General features: G+C 40.3%; 1 long non-coding RNA gene across 1 annotated transcript; it reads left to right on the forward strand.

The window, feature by feature from the left end:
* The first annotated feature begins 1,480 nt into the window (after nucleotides 1-1,480).
* Nucleotides 1,481-22,528, forward strand: LOC111961130 (uncharacterized). Its single transcript, XR_002876942.2, has 4 exons — nucleotides 1,481-1,647; nucleotides 9,621-9,713; nucleotides 18,702-18,806; nucleotides 22,448-22,528. It is a non-coding gene; the product is annotated as an uncharacterized lncRNA (long non-coding RNA).
* Nucleotides 22,529-23,594: the final 1,066 nt, after the last annotated feature.

A 23,594-nucleotide genomic window follows, 5' to 3' on the forward strand; every position in this document is an offset into this window, starting at 1 on the left:
TGCAAATAGTTCTTTGACAAATGCTATGACAGCTGGCTAGCTGCAGACTTTTTTTTGTTCTTCACGCTGCTATCTATCAATGGCATTTCATTTTCTTTTTGAAGCATGATACCACTCTAAGATATTTAAAAGATACAGTGCCTGTCACGCCCTGACCTTAGAGAGCCTTTTTATTTCTCTATTTGGTTAGTTCAGGGTGTGATTTGGGTGAGCATTCTAGTTTTTCTATTTCTATGTTGGCCGGGTATGGTTCCCAATCAGAGGCAGCTGTCTATCGTTGTCTCTGATTGGGGATCATACTTAGGCAGCCTTTTTCCACCTTTAGTTTGTGGTATCTTGTTGTTGGTTAGTTGCTGTGTTAGCGCTACAAAACTTTACATGTCGTTTATTCTTTCTTGTTTTTGGTGTTCATTTAATAAATTTATGATGTACGCCTACCACGCTGCACCTTGGTCCAATCCATCTCTAAACGAACGTGACAGTGCCAAGGAAAAGTCTGCACAGTTGTCACACTTTGCAGCCTTAAAATTAAATCTAAAAAGATATTGCATTACATTTTCTTCCTTCAAATCTCCACAAACTTCTCCACATTTTCAAAGTGAAAGAAAAAGTATGTAACATTTTCTAAATAAATAAAAAACAGATGCATTTGTCTTCACACCTCAGAGTTAATACTTGGTGGAAGCACCGTTGGCAGCAATTACAGGTGTAAATAATTTTGAATAAGATTCTACCAACTCTGCACAACTCTTAGGGCAAGATATATCCATTGATATTGTCAAAACTGCTCAAGCTCAGTACATTTATTTGGAAATCATAGATGGACAGCAATATTCAAACCGTGTCTGATTTTCAAGCAGATTTAAGTTCAGGACTGAGACTGGACCCACCTGGAACACTCAACACCTCTTGTAAAGCCATTCTGGTGTGTCTTTGGCATTAAAATGTGTGCAATTGTCACGCTGAGAAATTGTATCCTATTCCAAGTGTCACGCCTGCTCCCACTCTTCCCCCCTGGTGCTCGAGGGCACCAGGCTCCCCAGCATTACGTACTCCTGCCACCATCATTATGCACACCTGCCTTCCCCGGCACACGCATCAGCGATTATTGGACTCATCTGGACTCAATTAGCTCTGTCATGACCTCCCCTATAGCTGTCTGTTCCCCGCTTCAGCATTGATTGTCATATGTCCTTGTATACCCATGTGCTGACGCTGTTCCTGTCTTGTTCCATGTCTTGTTCCAATCAAATGTTTGACTCTCCATACCTGCTTCTCTACTCCAGCATCGGTCCTTACACCTAAGGTTAGGTATTCAGAAGACTGAGACAGGTTTCTCCCTTATCTTTTTACCTCGGCTTTGCTCCTTTCATTTTTCTTTTGATCCTGACAAACTCCCCAGCCCCTGCCGGTGACAAGCATACCAAAACATGATCCTGCTACCACAATTCTTGAAATTACCCATCACTTCAAACCACAACTGCCATTCCCTCCATCTCTCCATCCACTGCAACTCCTCCCCCTCCAACTCCTCCTCCTCAGATAAACACTCAACTAGTTCCATCCTATTATCCTCTCTCATTCTCTCAATGACTGCAGGTCTTGGGAAGCCCAACGCTGTTATGCTTGAACTTCTCAGTCTAGATGGTAAGTTTTTCTATTTAGTCATCTAAATAACGTACAATTATTCTAAGCTATGTGATGATAGTTTTATCATGAGAGTGTAGATCTGAAATGTACATTGAGTTAAATTATTCGAAATATGCAGATAATGTATATATTTTTGTCGTGGGTGGGATTGGGAGTAGAGGTTACCACGGGTGAAAATTCATTCCTGTTGCCGTCTTTTCCTGTAAAAAAAATGTCCTGTACTGTCCTGAACCAGCAACAGTTCTATTACCACGGAACTTTCCTGTCCCTTCTGATAAAAATCCCGCTGTCCCATGCAAATTTCTATGCGCAGAAATATGTAGGCTATTGCTTGTGTTTAGGAAGTATTGAACATCATTTCAGTAATGCAATATGGTTGTCTTACCTATCTTAGTTAAATGCACTGACTGTAGTCAAAGAGCATGTTTTAAATCACTCCCGGCTCCGGGCAAATTTCTATGTGCAGAAATATGTAGGCTATTATGTATTTTTTAGGAAGTATTGAAAATCATTTCAGTAATGCAATATGGTTGTCTTAACTATCTTAGTTAAATGCACTGACTGTAGTCAGTCTGGATGAGTATCTTTTAAATGACAAATGTAGATGATTAAGGCTTGATGATGAGGACAGAGACCCCAGTAGGATGGTCTGCTCAGCATATAAAACCCTAGCCTACAACTGAGCACTGCACAAATATGAACACTTAGGCTACACCACTTACAACAAGAACATTAACATTTACAACAGCAGTACTGCATCAGTCAATCTATGTGTTATTTATCTCTTTACTTCAGATGCCACAGGTTTAATTAAATAGCAAACAATTGGGCTTGACAGGTATAGTTGTTGGGAGTAGAGCAGCTAAGCGAGTCAGGCCGCTTGTCCCGCTCTCCGGTTGGTAACCTAGCCTATTTGGTTAAACCACAGCCATGTACTCGGTCAAAGACAACTCTATCAAATGCAGCTAAAACATCGCTCTTTCCTTGGTTCTAATGTTAATGTTAGTGATGGGTCCTTGGCTGCAACTAGATGATGCATTTCCTCTCTTAAGTGCTTCTTTATTCACAGACATAGCCTACATTGGCATCTGAGGTAAAGTAGTGACTGGCTCCAACTGCAAGGTGCGAGAGTGAGTCGAAGGGGATCATTTATTTTTTATCAATTTTTATTTTTTATGAAATGCCCCCTGTCGATCCTGTCCCATCTCGAGCTTGACTAGAACTTTAGTCCCATTTCTGCCAGAATCCCACAGGGCCGCAGTAGCCATGTTCACGCATCAACCTCTAATTGGGAGATCCGCAACAGGTAACCCTCATTGACTCTTGTTTCAACCCACGTCTTTGCTAGAGGCATACTGTAGGCCAAATGTTTCAGTTCTAGACAATCTTGTGCCTATACCAATTCAAAGCAATCCCATGGTATTTTCTAATAACGGGTTACCTTGTATTAGAGACTCCATCTGACCTGAAATCCCGCAGCTGCGGTTTTGAATTTGTTCATGTAAATGCCAGAAGTTTGATTTCAAGGAAGGATTTTATTGAAATTATGGCTTCTCTATCCAATGTGGACATTCTGGTCATTTCTGAATCTTGGTTGAATATTTTGTGCTGGACTCTGATGTGTCTCTGTCTGGTTATAATGTTTACAGGTCAGACAGAATTGGCAGAAGTGGGGGTGTTGCCATATTTACAAAGGACAATTGAAATGTTTCTGTATCTCTTGCTACCTCAATCCCTAAGAAGTTTGATTGTCTCATTGTTAATGTGAGCCATGGTCATGATAACCATCTGACACTAATAGCAGAGTATCACCCTCCCTCTGCTCCCTCATGTGCTCGTAGCAATTTTCTCTGAATTGCTATCTAAGCATGGTTAATCTGAACTACTAATTATGGGCGATTTTAATATTGATTGGAGGACGCCAGTGTCAGCGACGCTGAAGGATATTTGTTGTGAGCAAAACTACCTCAGCTGATAACTGAGCTTCCATGTCCGAATCCTAATCTACCCTGATTGATCTTATTTTGACGAATACACTAGATAAATGTCGCTAGTGGAGTTTCCACACTGGATTTTTGTGACCATTGCCCAGTTGTCTGTGTCAGAGATGTGAGAATGCATAAATCTATGCGTTTAAGAAGAACTTTAAAAACTTTTGTGAACAAGTTTTTTTACATTATCTTTATTTTAATTACATTTATTTCAGCTATCCCTGAGCATGATTTACCTTTAAGCTTTTTTACAAATGTCTTCAATACTATTGTAGATAATCATGCCTCCTTCAAAACTCTGAGAGTTTAAGGTACTGTAGATCGAATGCCTGGTTCACTTCTGACTTATCCGTAGTCATTCACAAGAGAAATGTTGCCTGAGACAAGGCCAAAAACACAGGCTTAGGTCCGGATTGGCAATCTTTTAGGCATTTGAGGAATCAATGTGTAAGACTAATCAGAAAGGCAAAATCTGATTAATATGTAATCACTCTTTCTAATTGTAAGGGGAATCTGGCTAAATTCTGGAAAACTGTACAATCTCTGAAGGGTTGCACTTCCTCCTCTCTGCCTCAACAAATTAATTCAGACTCATCATTGATGCATTTATCTTCATTTAACTTAAACGGGCTATATTTTGGAAAGATCGTCTAACTCTACTTTCTCTAAGGGTGGCTTAAACGTTGTTTCTGGAATTTTGCAGATTGACTCGGAATATGGTTGTTAAGTTTTTGCATTTTGGCAAAAATCCAAGAAATCCACAGGGGCTGATCAATTGGAACAGAGTCTACTCAAGTGTGCTGCCACCTTCATTGCTGGCTCAGTAACCCATATCTTAAATCTAACATTGTTAATCAGGAAATATTCCAGAAGTATGGAAACCATTAAGAGCAGGGATAGTAGTGATCTTGATAATTATCGTCCCATCTCCAGGCTTCCCTGTCTAGCTCGTATCTTTGGTAAATAAGCAACTTCACTCTTTTATCTGAGCATGGTATTTTGAATGTAAATCAATCTGGGTTTAGGCCAGGGCACAAGACTATCACTGCAACCACATTAGTTGTTAATGATATTGTCATTGCTTTAGACCAGGGGTGTCAAACTCATTCCATGGAGGACCTAGTGTAACTGCAGGTTTTTGGTTTTACCTTTCAATTTAGCCCTAGACAACCAGGTGTTGGGAGTACCTTACTCATGAGTAACCTTAATTCATCAATCAAATACAAGGGAAGAGAGAGAACCCACACACACTTGGCTCTCTGTTGAATGAGCTTGACACCTGTGCTTTAGACGATAAAATGAATTATGCTGCCTTGTTTGTGGACTTGTCAAGAGCGTTTGATACTGCTGATCATGCTATTTTATTGAACAAGTTGTCATCGATTGGCCTGGGCTCTGACACCTGCTGATGGTTACATGATTATCTTAATGCCAGAATACGATACTAGGACCTGCTCTTTTCAGTATTCATATAGATGCTATTGGTCAATCTGTAAAAAAAWATATATTTAATCTATATGTGGATATTACTATTATGTAAGCAATTGCCCCGACGCATGACCTGGTTGTGACAAGGCTACAGTCAGATTTTACAGCTGTGTAGGAAGCCCTTACTCACTTAAAACTTGTGTTTAATAAAGGCAAACTAAGTACATGTTGATTTAAAGTGGGCTTCTTTTTACAGAAACAGATCTTGCCTCTCTCTAGTCAGTAGGATGCAGATCGTGCAGTCAACCTTTCTACCTGTTCTTGATTATGGTGATACTATTTATCAAATTGCAGCTGCCACCGCTCGTATACCCCTGGATGTCATTTATCAAAGTGCCCTTCGTTTTATCACAGGAGACAGTTTTATTACTCATCACTAAATTATTTACCAAAAGGTTAGCTGGACCTCTTTGAAATCCCGTTGATCACATCATTTCGCTATTTTTGTTTACAAAGCCCTGCTCCACAATCTTCCAACTTACCTAACATCACTGTTAAGATTTAAAATGACTAGTTAGCAAACCCGTTCACAGGTTTGGTTAACTCTGGAGACTCCTTTTGGTGTCTACAGAGTTAGGGTGCAAGGAAGTTAAAGGCTGATTTACCTATGTTTGGAATATTCTTTAAAAGACGTTTCGATTGGATGCTTTGGTGTCCCTAGGGCAATTCAGACAGCTGACAAAGGATTTTTAGAAGGAAGAATGTGTTTGTTTTTAGTTGACTATGTTTGTATCTTAATGTGTATTTAATGTGTGTGTGTGTGTGCATGCAGACACTAGCCTGCATGCACACATGCGTGCATCTTTCACACCTCAGTCAGTGACTTTGAAACTGGCCATGTATCTTGTCTTTGTTGTATAGAGTGTTTGATAGTAGTCTAATTATTCATAGCTCAAAATCATGGCTCTGCTTGAAATGTGGGACAAATTGGATGCGTTCAGCGACACTGTTTGTTTAGAGAGGCTGGTAATGTCTGTGCATACAATGATGCAATTTTCTTCCTTGTAAAACCTGTCATTTAACCTTTATTTAATCACGGAGTCCTGCTGAGACCATGGTCTGTGTGTGTTAATATGTGGTCTTTCCCACTTTACTGAGTTGGTAACACTTTATAATAACTTATACGAATAATCCATTATAAATTCTTTTTGAGGTTTACCCCCCATCGCCCATCCAATATATTTTACGTTGGAGCTCATTTACTGCATGTATATACAATTTTTAAAAACTCTCAAATGCTATTTGGAGAAAACAAGCAAAAACAAGCCGAAATTACCCCAGCCATGATCACATTGGTTGCTGTAGCTTCACTCACATGGCTGATTAGCTATGCAATTAGCCGCTACACATTAACTCACATTAAAAACTATAATACAATACATACAGAGGGATCTGTAGGCAGAAAAATATATATTAACAAAAAGTTGTCAAGGTTTTCGATGCTGGTCATTCGAGTCAAGTGCAGGAGAGCAGAGATAGGTGATCAGGCGACTTTATTTGCCAAGATAACAGACGGGTGCAAACAGCTACATCTCAAGTCAACCGGCAGAAGTGACAAGTGCAAAATACCGTCAAGAATACAACCATAAGTTTCACCAAAATTTCCCCAATAGGGTACAGGCAATGCCCAGGGTGAAAAACCCAGACTGGCACGATACAATAAACACAAAACAAAACAATTCCACACAAAGACACAGGGGGAACAGAGGAATATATATACAGTGGGGAGAACAAGTATTTGATACACTGCCGATTTTGCAGGTTTTCCTACTTACAAAGCATGTAGAGGTCTGTAATTTTTATCATAGGTACACTTCAACTGTGAGAGACGGAATCTAAAACAAAAATCCAGAAAATCAACATTGTATGTAAGTAATAATATGCATTTATTGCATAACATAAGTATTTGATCACCTACCAACCAGTAAGAATTCCGGCTCTCCACAGACCTGTTAGTTTTTCTTTAGAAAGCCCTCCTGTTCTCCACTCATTACCTGTATTAACTGCACCTGTTTTGAACTCGTTACCTGTATAAAGACACCTGTCCACACACTCAATCAAACAGACTCCAACCTCTCCACAATGGCCAAGACCAGAGAGCTGTATAAGGACATCAGGGATAAAATTGTAGACATGCAACAGGCTGGGATGGGCTACAGGACAATAGGCAAGCAGCTTGGTGAGAAGGCAACAACTGTTGGCGCAATTATTAGAAAATGGAAGAAGTTCAAGATGACGGTCAATCACCCTCGGTCTGGGGCTCCATGCAAGATCTCACCTCGTGGGGTCAATGATCATGAGGAAGGTGAGTTATCAGCCCAGAACTACACGCAGGACCTGGTCAATGACCTGAGAGAGAGCTGGACCACAGTCTCAAAGAAAACCATTAGTACACACACTACACCGTCATGGATTCAGCGCACGCAAGGTCCACCTGCTCAAGCCAGCGCATGTCCAGGCCCGTCTGAAGTTTGCCAATGACCATCTGGATGATCCAGAGGAGGAATGGGAGAAGGTCATGTGTCTGATGATTCAAAAATAGAGCTTTTGGTCTAAACTCCATCGCCGTGTTTGGAGGAAGAAGAAGGATGAGTACAACCCCAAGAACACCATCCCAACCGTGAAGCATGGAGGTGGAAACATCATTCTTTGGGATGCTTTTCTGCAAAGGGTATGACTGCACCGTATTGAGGGGAGGATGGATGGGGCCATGTATCGTGAGATCTTGGCCAACAACCTCCTTCCCTCAGTAAGAGCATTGAAGATGGTCGTGGCTGGGTCTTCCAGCATGACAACGACCCGAAACACACAGCCAGGGCAACTAAGGAGTGGCGCCGTAAGAAGCATCTCAAGGTCCTGGAGTGGCCTAGCCAGTCTCCAGACCTGAACCCAATAGAAAATCTTTGGAGGGAGCTGAAAGTCCGTATTGCCCAGCACAGCCCCGAAACCTGAAGGATCTGGAGAAATCTGTATGGAGGAGTGGGCCAAAATCCCTGCTGCAGTTGTGTCAAACCTGGTCAAGAACTACAGGAAACGTATGATCTCTGTAATTGCAAACAAAAATGTTCTGTACCAAATATTAAGATCTGCTTTTCTGATGTATCAAATACTTATGTCATGCAATAAAATGCAAATTAATTACTTAAAAATCATACAATGTGATTTTCTGGATTTTTGTTTTAGATTCCGTCTCTCATAGTTGAAGTGTACCCATGATATAAATTACAGACCTCTACATGCTTTGTAAGTAGGAAAACCTGCAAAATCGGCAGTGTATCAAATACTTGTTCTCCCCACTGTATATGCAGTGTGATTAGGGAATGTGAACCAGGTGTGCGGGAAACGGAACAAATGAAAAATGGAGCGGCGATGGCTAGAAGACTGGTGACGTTCGGGCGGCGTTCGGAAGTCGACAAGGAGAGGAGCCGACTTCGGCGGAAGTCATGACTAAAGTTAACAAATGAGTTTGTTTTACCAAACAATATTTTTTGCAGTTTTACGGCTAATTTCCTGCAATTCTACAAATGTTGCAATGGCTCATGCCATGATATCTGAGTGAGAGTCACTAGCTAAATCAATAAGGCCATAATTACTACAAGTTTAGATTCTGTAGCTAGCTAGATTAACTAGACTAAGGCCTAGGGAATCTAGGCCTTAGTCTAGTTAATCTAGCCAGCTACAGATCAAGGTAACCTGCGATAGCCGACCACCGCATAGCTGATGGTTTGGTGTCGGAGGTTTGGAGCAGCATTGGAGCTGTCAAATCGGTGAGCAGCTGCTCTTGATCATTGTCAAGAAGCCACACTCATCCCACTCATGTTAGAAGGTCCCACTAGTTCAGAACGAGAAAGTGTAGGCTATATAGAAATAACTATGCTTAAATTGAAAATTATTAAATAAAATAATTTGGAGTTTTTTCAGCCTAATAGAGGCGATGTAGATTTCATCCCACATTCCAATGTTCAAACTTGGCTCTTAATGTGATTCCATGCAGCCAATGGAAATGTCCGCTTTAGGTATAATGTCAATCGCTAAGCATCATTATTTTAAGCATTATTATTTCTATACAGCCTACACTTTCTTGTTATGTTATTCCCCTTCTCCTTTTGTCTGGTATGGCTCCTCCTGCTACCTTCTGCCACTCAGAAAAACAATATGGTTTTCACTTTAGCCAGCATGTTTGAGTCAGAGGAGGCAGGTGAAGGGAGAAATGGGGAGGAAGAGCTCATTGTAATGGCTACAATGGAATGGACAAACAGTACCAAACACATGCAAAAGTCTACCTCACTGGTTTAAGACATATTTCAATAGTCTGATACTGGGTTTGTGCTAGCATGGTACTGTGATTATACATTTACATTTACATTTAACATTATACATTATACATTATACATTACATTATAGGCTAATTGCCTATAATTATACCATGATGGTACTGGGTTGGTACTGGGATGATACTGGCAGAATCCTGGATGTGTCCTCTCATTTCAGGTTCTGCAGGCAGCTAAGATATTACTCCAGCAGCAATAGAAGAAGAGTGGTTTGAACTCTGCAAAGAGCCATACCAAACCACGGCCCCTACAGGTGCGTATTAAATCAAAATCAAATTGTATTTGTTATGCGCCCGAATACAACCTTACAGTGAAATGCTTACTTACAAGCCCTTAACCAACAATGCAGTTTTAAGAAAAATAAGTGTAAAGAAAGTATTTACTAAAACAAACTGAAGTAAAAATAAAAAATAAAATAAAAATTGAAAAAAAATATTAGAAAAATAGAAAAATAATTTCATTATACTAAAATTATATTATACCATATATTATTATTTTTTTTTTAACCTTTATTTTAACAGGGAAGACATATTGAGACACTGTATAATACAACAAAAAATACACATTATACTATATATATATGAAAGTATTCAGACCCCTTGACTTTTTCCACATTTTGTTYCGTTACCGTCTTATTAAAAAATTCWAATTTTTTAAAGAATCCTCAGCAATCTACACATAATACCCCATAACGACAAAGTGAAAACAGGTTTTTATACACTTCTGCAGATGTATTAAAAAAATGACAAATAAAATACCTTATTTACATAAGTATTCATAGCCTTTGCTATGACACTCGATATTGAGCTCAGGTGCATCCTGTTTCCATTTATTTTAACAGGTAAGACATATTAGGACACTGCACTGTATAATACAACAAAAAATACACATTATACTACACTGCTCAAAAAAATTAAGGGAACACTAAAATAACACATCCTAGATCTGAATGAATAAACATTCTTATTAAATACTTTTTTCTTTACATAGTTGAATGTGCTGACTACAAAATCACACAACAATTATCAATGGAAATCAAATTTATCAACCCATGGAGGTCTGGATTTGGAGTCAAAATTAAAGTGGAAAACCACACTACAGGCTGATCCAACTTTGATGTAATGTCCTTAAAACAAGTCAAAATGAGGCTCAGTAGTGTGTGTGGCCTCCACGTGCATGCTGCTGATGAGGTGGCGGATGGTCTCCTGAGGGATCTCCTCCCAGACCTGGACTAAAGCATCCGCCAACTCCTGGACAGTCTGTGGTGCAACGTGGCGTTGGTGGATGGAGCGAGACATGTTGTCCCAGATGTGCTCAATTGGATTCAGGTCTGGGGAACGGGCGGGCCAGTCCATAGCATCAATGCCTTCCTCTTGCAGGAACTGCTGACACACTCCAGCCACATGAGGTCTAGCATTGTCTTGCATTAGAAAGAACCCAGGGCCAACCGCACCAGCATATGGTCTCACAAGGGGTCTGAGGATCTCATCTCGGTAGCTAATGGCAGTCAGGCTACCTCTGGCGAGCACATGGAGGGCTGTGCGGCCCCCCAAAGAAATGCCACCCCACACCATGACTGACCCACCGCCAAACCGGTCATGCTGGAGGATGTTGCAGGCAGCAGAACGTTCTCCACGGCGTCTCCAGACTCTGTCACGTCTGTCACATGTGCGTGTGAACCTGCTTTCATCTGTGAAGAGCACAGGGCGCCAGTGGCGAATTTGCCAACCTTGGTGTTCTCTGGCAAATGCCAAACGTCCTGCACGGTGTTGGGCTGTAAGCACAACCCCCACCTGTGGACGTCGGGCCCTCATACCACCCTCATGGAGTCTGTTTCTGACCGTTTGAGCAGACACATGCACATTTGTGGCCTGCTGGAGGTCATTTTGCAGGGCTCTGGCAGTGCCAGCATTCAAAAGTGACCAAAACATCAGCCAGGAAGCATAGGAACTGAGAAGTGGTCTGTGGTCACCACCTGCAGAACCACTCCTTTATTGGGGGTGTCTTGCTAATTGCCTATAATTTCCACCTTTTGTCTATTCCATTTGCGCAACAGCATGTGAAATGTATTGTCAATCAGTGTTGCTTCCTAAGTGGACAGTTTGATTTCACAGAAGTGTGATTGACTTGGAGTTACATTGTGTTGTTTAAGTGTTCCCTTTATTTTTTTGAGCAGTGTATATATTCCAGTCATACTTCATCAAAGGCCTTTTCAAAGTCAGCTATGAATACCAGACCTGGTTTCCCAGATTTTTCATAGCGTTATAGTCTTTCCAGTACTTGTCTTATATTATCTCCATGTAGAAAACCTGTCTGATCAGGATGAAAAATAACCGACAATACCTTTTATATTTCTATGCGCTATGCATTTTGCTAGGATTTTGGCCTCACAACACCGAAGTGTAAGGGGTCAGCAGTTTTTTGGTTGACTGCATCTTTATATTTACCATCTGGGTTCTGTTTCAGTAAAAGTGAAATCAGACCTTCTTGCTAGGTATCAGATAGTCTACCATTGTTTTAGGAGTGGTTTAAAATTCTTTAATTTGCGTCTCCAATTTCCTCCTCTGTAATTAGTAATTAGGCCTTTTCATGAGTCTTTTTGCATAGCTGTTCATTTCGCACTATTAATATAAGAAAAATCCTTACAATTAACTTCAGTTAGTGGACATGGAGGAGACTGAAATGAAAACATATGCTTAAAGTACTATGCTTCCTCTTTCAAAATATTGTTTAAGGAATCATGGATTACMCTGTCATTTGTAACAAGGTTATGTATATTCTTTTTGGTAGTAATTATATGTTGAAGACTAAAAAAAGTTTTCTGTATTTTTCACCATATTCCATCCAGTTCGCTTTATTACATTTGATTGTTCCTCCATTTTTTTTTTCCCTCTAACTTATTCTGTGCCTCTATGTTAGTTTTTATTGCTATCTATCTGAACTCTTTTGACTTAAATAGTTTTTGTTTTAAAGATGAGTGTTGAGTTGTATGGCCTCTAAATGCAATTTTAAAAGTGTCCCATACAATAAGGGGATCTGCTGTACCTATGTTACACTATATATACAAAAGTATGTGGACACCCCTTAAAATGTGTGGATTTGGCTATTTCAGCCACACCCGTTGCTGACAGGTCTATAAAATTGAGCACACAGACATGCAATCTCCATAGACAAACACTGGCAGTAAAATGGCCTTACTGAAGAGCTTGGTGACTTTTAACGTGGCAGCGTCATAGGATGCCACCTTTCCAACAAGTAATTTAGTCAAATTTCTTCCCTGCTAGAGATGCCCCGTTGAACTAAGTGTTGTCTGTCCCCTATCAACACTCTTTTAACTTTTGGTGCCAGCAAAAATGACATAAGAAAGTAGTCAAGACGACTAGCTTGATTGAGCCTCCGCCATGTATATCTCAGTAGGTAAGGATTTTTAAGCCTCCATATATCCAGTAGTTACACTATATCCATAATATTCATAATTTCCTTAAGTGCATGAGGGTGATATTTTGTAGTGATTTCCTTTCTGGTCTATTGAGGTACTTAAAACCGTATTATAATCTCCCAACAAAATTATTGAGTCATATATTGCCTGTAAACTTGATAAATGATTATGCATATTTTCAAAGAAGTGTGGATCATCATTATTTGGGCCATATAGATTAATGAGCCAAATCTGTTTATAGGATCCACCTTCCTTGTGGATCTGTTTGAACAGTTTGCACATTTGGACCAAAATGATTGTAAATTGATAGTAAATTGTAAATTGCTTTTTCCATACAACTTCATCTAAAGGTTTAGAATGAGTTTCTTGTAAACAAGAGATATTATATTCCTTATCTTTAGGCCAGGTAAAAACTGATTGTCTTTTCTTATTATCTGCTAAGCCATGACAATTATAACTAGATATACTTATTTCACACCACTTACCATAATGAAATAAATGTTTTGATTGTACTTACCATAATATATATTTGTAAACGTACCATTAAGAAGTACCATGATAATTAAGTGTCCATATAGCTGTACCAGGATATTTGCACTGTTAAGCATACTGTAGCTGCGACTAAGTAAACCTCTAATTGTTCTCAAATATTCCACCCTCTAAAGCCTCCCCCTCGTGTCAAGTTGGGTTGTCATTCCAGTGACTGGCTGACCTGTACACATGGATCCTAGGGCCTTTAGCGCATCCTTTAAAAAATAGCACATAGTGCCACCTATAGGACAGAACCAGATCCGCAGCCAACATAATTGTGAATGGCTTCGCCTCGGGTATAGTGCATCTAGTGATTTAAAAATATATATATACACACAAAGGCGCAGACACACACAAGCACAAACTCAAATATTTAACAGTTGTTCAATCCCCGAGCCCAACTCAACAGAAGACTTGATGTGTTAATGCGTATACAGTTATTCTTTTTAAGAAGGCATGCCAAATTGCCAAATTGAGCAGGAATGGAAAGATTTGATTAACCAATATCTAGTCCTAGCTGATGGAGCTCGGATACCCCCCTTCCCCCCAACACCCACACACGCTTTTCCAAGTACCTCTGTGCAGTCAGACCGTTTGATTATTCTGTACCGCCAGGGCCACGATAATTGTTGCCAGCACTGCCATTACCTTGGTATGGTACTCCACCGGAATTCCTAACAGCTAGGTACAAGGTTGTCAAGGTTCTCATTAGCAGCTTTAAGATAATCCTTGTATATTACGCTCACCCATCTGGGGACTTTGGCTTTTGTACCAGGCAGGCTCAGACTCTTGAGGGGGCGGTGCTGCTTTAGTGGTTCTCTGACCACGTTCACCTTTCTGTCATTGCTGCACAAGTTTAAATTACCAAGGGATTCCTGCATAGCTATAGAATCGGACTGTAGTTTTGACACAGCCAGATCAACAGTCGGGGCATTAGCATACATAATAGTCTCATCCGCATATAGATGAACCATTTTTAACATACTGACCAATGGTTTTAATATAAATAGTGATGAGAACAGGTCCCAAAATCGACCCCTGTGGTACACCTTCATGTACTTCAAGAAACTCCCATCAATGGCCTGAGTTCTGTCACTAAGACAATTATGAAACCATGATCAGGCCTATAGAGGACAACTTATTCAATAAAATAGCATGAGCAACAGTATCAAAAGCTTTTGACAGGTCCTTTAACAAAGCAGTACATTAGATTTTTTTTGTCTAAACCATTGTCAAGATCATTAACAACTAAAGTGGTTTCTGTAATAGTGCTATGCCCAGGCCTAAACCCTGATTGTTTTAAATTTAAAAAAATTACATTTACCAAATAAAGAGCAAAGTTGTACATTTACCAACGATTCAAGAATTTTAGCTAGACAAGGAAGCCTTGAAATGGGGCAATAGTTATGAAGATCACTACTATCCCCGCACTTATGGAGTAGCAGCACAAGAGGTGATTTCCATACTTATATTTCATGATATCAATGTTAAATAAAATGATTGAGCCGACAATGATTATTATTTCATCATTCCAGAATCATAGTTTGCGTCATTTGTGTGTTTTCTGAACAAAAAAAGTACCTTTTAAGTGTGTTTGCATTACCAAAATATTGACAGTGTACATTTTTATTTGATATTCTGTTTTGCAGTCTTTTATTTGATGTTTTCTTGCAATTGAAACACTGATAACATATTTATTTCCAATTGGCATAAGATCTGTCAAGAGGTGTAGTTTGTCCTCAGATTGCGTAAGACATACGTTTAACTTAGTCATGTCAGTTGTTTAGGTTCCTGATATAAGATAAAACATGCTGCTGTTTATTCTTTATCACTGTGGCCATTCACCAGTGTCATTGGGCACTGGTCAGTTAGTATTCAGTGTGTATTTGTCTCGAATAATGTCCATAAATTCCCATTAGGAGTGACATCATGCGTGTAATTATGTTGTTAATTATCCGGTGAACACAGCTCCTTCTCATTCTAGGGTCACCTTTAGAAATGGACGCAACCTATTGTTATGCGGTCATGTAGTCAGACATTTATGAACATGTCTGTTCTCTTGTGCGCTACCCCTGTGTCTTCAAAATTCCATACTATTCCATATGGTTTACAGGTGCAAAATAAAATAAAATAAAAAATAAAATTGTATTTGTCACATGCGCCGAATACAACAGGTGTAGACCTTACAGTAAAATGCTTACTTACAACCAATAATGCAGTTGTAAGAAAAAGTGTACTAAAAAAACAGTAGCAGCAGAGTAAAAATGGGGGGGGGGACAATGCAAATAGTCCGGGTAGCCATTTGATTAGCTGTTAAGGTGTCTTATGGCTTAGTGGTAGAAGCTGTTAAGAAGCCTTTTGGGCCTAGACATGGTTCTCCGGTACCGCTTGCCATGCTGTTCTCCAGTCTATGACTAGGGTTGCTGGAGTCTTTGGCAATTTTTTGGGCCTTCCTCTGATACTGCCTGGAATAGAGGTCCTGGATGGCAGGAAGTTTGGTCCAAGTGATGTACTGGGCCGTATGCACTACCCTCTGTAGTGCCTTGCGGTCGGAGGCCGAGCAGTTTCCATACCAGGCGATGATGCAACCAGTCAGGACGCTCTCAATGGTGCAGCTGTAGAACTTTTTGAGGATATGAGGACCCTTGCCAAATCTTTTCAGTCTCTTGAGGGGCATTGGTCGTGCCCTCTTCACGACTGTCTTGGTGTGTTTGGACCATGATAATTTGTTGGTGATGTGGACACCAAGGACTGCTTTAGTTTAGGCTTGTAAGCAGGATCATAAGGATAGAGGTATGGTCAGATTTGCCAAATGGAGGGCGAGGGAGAGCTTTGTACGTGTCTCTGTGTGGAGTAAAGGTGGTCTAGAGGTTTTTTACTTCTGGTTGCACATTTAACATGCTGGTAGAAATGAGGTAAAACGGATTTAAGTTTCCCTGCATTAAAGTCCCCGGCCACTAGGAACACCGCCTCTGGATGAGCATTTTCTTGTTTGCTTATGGCCTTATACAGCTCATTGAGTGCTGTCTTAGTGCCAGCATCGGTTTGAGGTGGTAAATAGACAGCTACGAAAAATATAGATAAACTCTCTTGGTAAATAGTGTGGAGTACCGCTTATCATGATAAGAAAGCTTGAGACTTCCTTAATATTCAATTTTGTGCACCAGCTGTTATTTACAAATAGACACAGACCGCCACCCCTTGTCTTACCGGAGGCAGCTGTTCTATCTTGCCGATGCACTGAAAACCCCGCCAGCTGTATGTTATCCATGTCGTCATTCAGCCACGACTTGGTGAAACATAAGATATTATAGTTTTTAATGTCGCGTTGGTAAGATTGTCTTGGATCGGAGCTCAACCATTTTGTTACCCAATGATTGCACATTGGCTAATAGGACTGATGGTACAGGGGGATTACTCACTCACCGTCGGATCCTTACATGGCACCTCGCGCTATCTCCGTCTCTTCTTCATGCAAATGAATGGTATTTGGGCCTTGTCTTGTGTCTGAAGTAAATACCTTGCGTCCGACTCGTTAAAGAAAAAATATTTGTCCAGTACAAGGTAAGCAATCGCTGTCCTGATATCCAGAAGCTCTTTCTGGTCATAAGAGATGGTGGCAGAAACATTATGTACAAAATAAGTTACAAATAATGCGAAAAAACATACACTACACATAATAGCACAATTTGTTAGGAACCCGTAAACGACAGCCTTCTCCTCCGGCGCCATCATATACATTCTGAGTGTAAAGTAGTGCATGATACAAGGAAAGGTGGTATTTTCAGTCAAAATGAGTGGACAATATAATGAATATACGCACATGGATAGTCCACAAGAGCATGGTACAATGTTTTCAATTCAGGTCAAGGTAGTGCACTATATAGGACAGCGTTCTCCAACCTTGTTACTGGAAAGCTACAGTCCTGTAGGTTTTCGCTCCAACCCTAATCTAGCAGACATGACTCTAATAATTATCTGGTTGATAAGCTGAATCACGTAACTTACAACTGGGGTTGGAGCGAAAACATACAGGAGGGTAGCTCTCCAGGAAAAGGGTGTAACGGTTGTCGAAGTCGTTCTCCTCAGACGAGGAGGAGCATGGATCGGACCAACACGCAGCGAAGTATGTAGACATAATGATTTATTAAATGAAGACAAAACACGAAGAACACTTGAATAAACTACAAAACAACAAACGACGTTAAACAGACCTGAACTTGTGAACGAACGAACGAACGAACGAACGAACGAACGAACGAACGAACGAACGAACGAACGAACGAGACAGTACCGTGTGGTGCAACAAACAGACACAGCAACAATCACCCACAAACAAACAGTGTGAACAGCCTACCTAAATATGGTTCTCAATCAGAGGAAACGTAAAACACCTGTCCCTGATTGAGAACCATATCAGGCTAGTTAACATGAARCCAACATAGAAACACATAACATAGAATGCCCACCCAACTCACGTCCTGACCCACTAAAACAAACAATTAACACAATAACTAGGGTCAGAACGTGACAAAGGGTTGGAGAGCCCTGATATAGGAAATAGGGCATTGGTATTAAAATCCAAGCCAGGGGGTGCTGCTGGTTTTGTGTTCTACCTGATAATTAATTGCACTGACCTGCTGTCCCAGGTCTAAATCAGTCCTTTATTAGAGGGGAAGAATACATATTTGCAGTGGAACTGGCATTGAGGTCCAGTTTTTAATTTGCCTGGAATAGGGTGTCATTTCCTATGCAACACTTTTACACTGAAAACGCTCTCTCTCRTCACCTGTGTGTATGACAGGGGTCATGGAGCGCATGGCGCAAATTAGTCATCGAGGAACATTTATTGGTTGACGGGAATAGCCAAAGTGATTAATTATCCCGAGGTGAATCACTTAATGAATGTGCATTGTGTGACTTGAAGAAGAAGTTATGGCACAAGTTATTGAAGTCTTTGTTTTTTGTAAAACTGTTGTTTAGAATGTTATATGTCCATGAGAAATTACGTATTTATGGTAGAACTGTGTTATAGGGCTGTCATGGTGGAACATTCCTAGCTGAAGGGAGGTCCTAGAAAGAGTACTAGGTGCTCAGTTGATTTTGCCTGAGGGAGAGCAGGCTAAGCAGGGGATATTTTCTGTACGAAGTTTATGGGCCAATAAGTCCAGCACCTGTTAATATTGTAAATAAAAGCCTCCAAGAGAGGTAAGCACCAGAACATCCTATCTGTCTCCTCAATGTCCGATCCGCCGCTTCTTCTTCACACAGGTCTCAATGACTATGATGAGTCCTCAGCAGATGCAGCAGCTTCTGTCCCCGGGTCAGCTCCAGGCTCTGCTCCAACAGCAGCAGCACACTATCCTGCTCCAGCAGGTACAGCACGATCCAATCCAAATTACTATACTATGCTGTATTACTATACTATAATATACTACAAAGGTATTCAACCTTTTCTTGCCCAGGGACCACCGCCCTGGCAATCTGGCGACCAAGGGATTCCCATCATATGTTTTTTTCCACGTCTTGTCTTATTGTCCGGTGAATGGTAATGGCAAAGACAAGTAATCAACACTTTAAAATGAATATATTTGGTTTTCATTATTTTGACCTCCCCACACTATAATTGGACGAAGTGTAAAGTCTAGCATAGCCTATTGCTAGAAAGGTAACTCGGGCTGGGACGATTATGGAATTTGTGGTAACGATTCATTGTCATGCAAATGCCCACAATTATTGTCATAATTGTCATTTTTGCTGAAAAAAAGTTTTGAGCTTGTAACGCATCTTTGAAAATGTGCTAATTAGACACTGCTGTCTCAAAAACCAATGGTTTTGACCGCTTACAACTTTTGGAAATGAAGCTTCTCCTCAAAATCCATGTGTACATGTTGAGGATTTCATTCCTGTGGTGTTTGTAACTACTCTGGTTAGCAATTTGTATGTCCAACTGAAGCGTGAAACGCTATACACTGAGTGCACAAAACATTATGAACATCTGCTCCTTCCGTGACATAGACTAACCAGGTGAATCCAGGTGAAAGCTAGTCAGTGTATATGATGGGGAGGAGACAGGTTAAAGAAGGATTTTTAAGCCTTGAGACAATTGAGACATGGATTATGTATGTTTGCCATTCAGAGGGTGAATGGGCAATGCTAAAGATTTAAGTGCATTTGAACATGGTATGATAGTAGGTGCCAGGCACACCGGTTTGTGTCAAGCACTGCAATGCTGCTGGGTTTTTCCACACTCAACAGTTTCCCTGTGTCTATCAAGAATGGTCCACCACCCAAGGGATATCCAGCCAACTTGACACAACAGTGGGAAGCATTGGAGTCAACATAGGCCAGCATCCCAGTGGAACACTTTTGGCACCTTGTAGAATCCATGCCCCGATGAATGGAGGCTATTCTGAGGGCAAAAGGGGGTGCAACTCAATATTAGGAAGGTATTCCTAATGTTTTGTACACTCAGTGTATATCCCATTTTCGGAAATGTTGGTAAATGAGCTTTTATTTTTTAAAGAACTTATACGTGTGTTTTTTAAGTATCAAATCCCGGCATGGGGGTGTTCAATGAAAGATACATTTGTTTGAAATCTATCACTTGATGGTTACATTTCAGAGAGACAAATGTTTTTTTGCAAAACACTATATATCTGCCTCACATAGTACTGCTAGGTTTTACACAGTCAAATGTAACAAATAACTACATTTGTATATCTAGTTGGGTTCCCGAGTGGCGCAGGCACTGCATCTCAGTGTTAGAGGCGTCACTACAGACACTCTGGTTTGAATCCAGGCCGGCCGTGATTGGGAGTCCGGTAGGGCAGCGCACAATTGGCCGGTGTAGGTCGTCAGTGTAAATAAGAATTTGTTCTTAACTGACTTGCCTGGTTAAATAAAATACATAAATAAAGAACTGTACAAATGATACATTTGTGATGGCAACATATTTTTTGGGTCAATCAATACAGCAATGAGATATGTACATAAAACATGTACATTTGACATTTTAGTAATTTAGCAGATGCTCTTATCCAGAGTGATTTACAGTTAGTGCATTCATCTTAAAATAGCTAGGTGGGACAACCACATATCACAGTCAAATATACAGTAAATGAAAATGCCATTGTAGCTAAAAAAATCAACATTTTATTACAAACCTAAAATATATATTTTTTTAATCTGAGCACGGTAATATTTTACACACACGTGAAGGTACCCATAAGCAACGCTATTTCTTGTTAAAAGCTTGCCAGCAGCCAGCATCACTTCGGGTGCTTTTTGAAAGCCTAATTCAGTTACTCCAGTGAGTGCAATTAGCTCCAATGAGTGTAATTTGCTCAATATTCAGAGTTGAGATGTCATTAGAAATATGATATTCCCCTCTTTTATACTGTAGGTATGTAATAAAAATATTTTGTCTGTTGTTGCTAGTGATATTCATAAAAACATTGCAATAAAATAAATCCACTTTTTATATATATATATATATTATTTTTTTTTCGCGGACCCCCTGCAGTACCTCCGCAGACCCCCAGTTGAGCACCCCTGCTATTCTATATGATACTATAATGTAATGTCCCTGTCCCAGGCTGTAGTCCCCACCTGCTTTAAGGAGACAACCATCATCCCAGTGTCCAAGAAAAAAAAATGACATGCCCAAACGACTATCGCCCCACCTCGCTCACCTCACATCATGAAGTGCTTCGAGAGGCTGGTCATGGCCAACATCAAGGCCAGGATGCCAGGCACACTGGACCCACTCCAATTTTCCTACCGCTCCAACAGATCCATGGAAGATGCCATTTCCATCTCTATTAATTCGCTATTGACAAGAGGAACAACTACTGTATATGAGCATGCTGTTCGGCATTCAACACTATTGTTTCCTCAAAGCTCGGGGCGACAGGTAGCCCAGTGGTTAGAGCGTTGGACTAGTAACCGGAAGGTTGCAAGATCGAATCCCTGAGCTGACAAGGTAAAAAAATCGGTCGTTCTGCCCCTGAACATGGCAGTTAACCCACTGTTCCTAGGCTGTCATTGAAAATAAGAATTTGTTCTTAACTGACTTGCCTAGTTAAATAAAGGTAAAATAAAAAATAAGCTTGTCAGCAAGCTTAGAGCCCTGGTTCTGGACATCACCCTCTGCAACTGGATCCTGGACCACAGGCTGTGAGGATTGGCACTTCCTCCACACTGACTCTTAACACAGTCCTCTGTCCCCTGTTCACCCACGACTGCGAGGCTTTGCACGACACCATGGTTGTAGGCCTGATAACCAACAACAACGAGTGAGTGAACGCAGCATCATCAAGGACCCCACACACCACTGCCACGAGCTGTTCTCTCCCTTACCGTGGGGCAGATGGTATCAAAGCATGAGGTCTGATAAGAGGCTATGAGAAAGTTTCTATATACAAACCATCAGACTGCTGAACACGCTCTGATGCTCTACACTTAGCACACATGCACTCATTCATGCACACACACATCACAACTGCTGCTAACAGACTCTTATTATAATGCTCAGTTTATGCACTGCTCACTATCCCCCCCTTTCTCCAATACACATGTAAATATTGGACTATAAATGGTGCCTTCCTGTATTATACTTATGCTAAAATYTTCTATTCTATTCTAATATTCTATTCTACTAAGCCATTTACATTATGTTCGTATTCGTATCTTGTATTATTTCTTATTGTTGTGGCATTGTTGAGAAGTAACCTACAAGTAGGCGTTGCAGTACTTGGAACTTGTCTCGCATAATCTATCCAAGTAAAATGTTACAGTTATTTTGTGTGTGTTTCTATGCTGATGGACAATGTAGCCAAGATACGGTGTCCATATTAGGACAGCCTCAGAGTAACAATGAGTTCAGAGTCGCTCGGACTACAGCACCTGCTCCAGACTCCAAGTGACACTGACACAACTTCTATGGATGTGTGAATATGAGCACTGTGAACATAGACACTGAACCCTTAGCATGTCTCACTCACTCTCTCACTCAGCTCTCTAGGCAGCAGCTAGTGTTCCAGCAGCTCCTCCAGCAGGAGCTGTTCAAAGTGCAGAGACCAGGCCTGGCCTCCCACACCTTGTTTCCAGGTAAATCCTCTCTACTGTAGCTAACTCCTTGGTTTACTTAGTGCAGGGGTTCCCCAAACTTTTTTTGGACCAGGACCATATCTTGATATTTAAGAAAAAATTGAGACCACACCAAAATATGTTGATGAAATCAACAGCCAATGTTTACTTTTTTATTTGGGGCTATGACAGTCTATAACAAATCAGTCTGACAGTACTGTCAGTCTGAAGAAAGTATGATTTGAAGGGTAACGTTTTATTTTGACCTCATAGCAATAACGCATTCGATACACATCTATAAGCATTTCATTAACGTGTTATAACAGATCCCAACCGCATTATTAAAGGTTCATGAAATATCTCCATAGCATATTCATGTCATGCAAGAGCTCAAATGTAGTGTCATCATTATGGCTGTTCTCAAAAGTGTATTTTTTATATATAGCCTGTACCAGCCCCATTTCCACACCACTACCACTACCACTACCACTACCACTACCACTACTACTACTACTACTACTACTACTACTACTACTACTACTACTACTACTACTACTACTACTACTACTACTACTACTACTACTACTACTACTACTACTACTACTACTACTACTACTACTACTACTACTACTACTACTATTATTATTATTATTATTACTATTATTACTACTACAAATCTATTTTCCCATTTATAAACATTACTCACTTATCAAAAAGAATATGGACACAACACAGAATGTTAATAAAATATGAACTTTTCCTTACAATTTTCCCAGATGTAACATAGGTAGTGCTGAGGACTTCGCCGAAGACTCGTAACTACTATTGACATGTTTTGGGGTTTTGTTTTCTTACAGCTAGCTAGCTAAGCCCCTGGCACAATGTCAGCACGTGTTCTAACTCTGTCAATAAACATTACAAAATGTAATAAAACTCATGAGGCATTTAGTTAGTAATGTTATTTCTCCATTGTGCATTTGCACATTGTGAACATTTTGAAAACAGGACAAATTAAGGGACTGGTATGGTAGAAACACTTTTGAGAACAGCAATTATGATGACACTACACTGTCA

Source organism: Salvelinus sp. IW2-2015, linkage group LG4q.1:29 (assembly GCF_002910315.2).
Source record: "Salvelinus sp. IW2-2015 linkage group LG4q.1:29, ASM291031v2, whole genome shotgun sequence".
Taxonomy (NCBI): Eukaryota; Metazoa; Chordata; class Actinopteri; order Salmoniformes; family Salmonidae; genus Salvelinus; species Salvelinus sp. IW2-2015.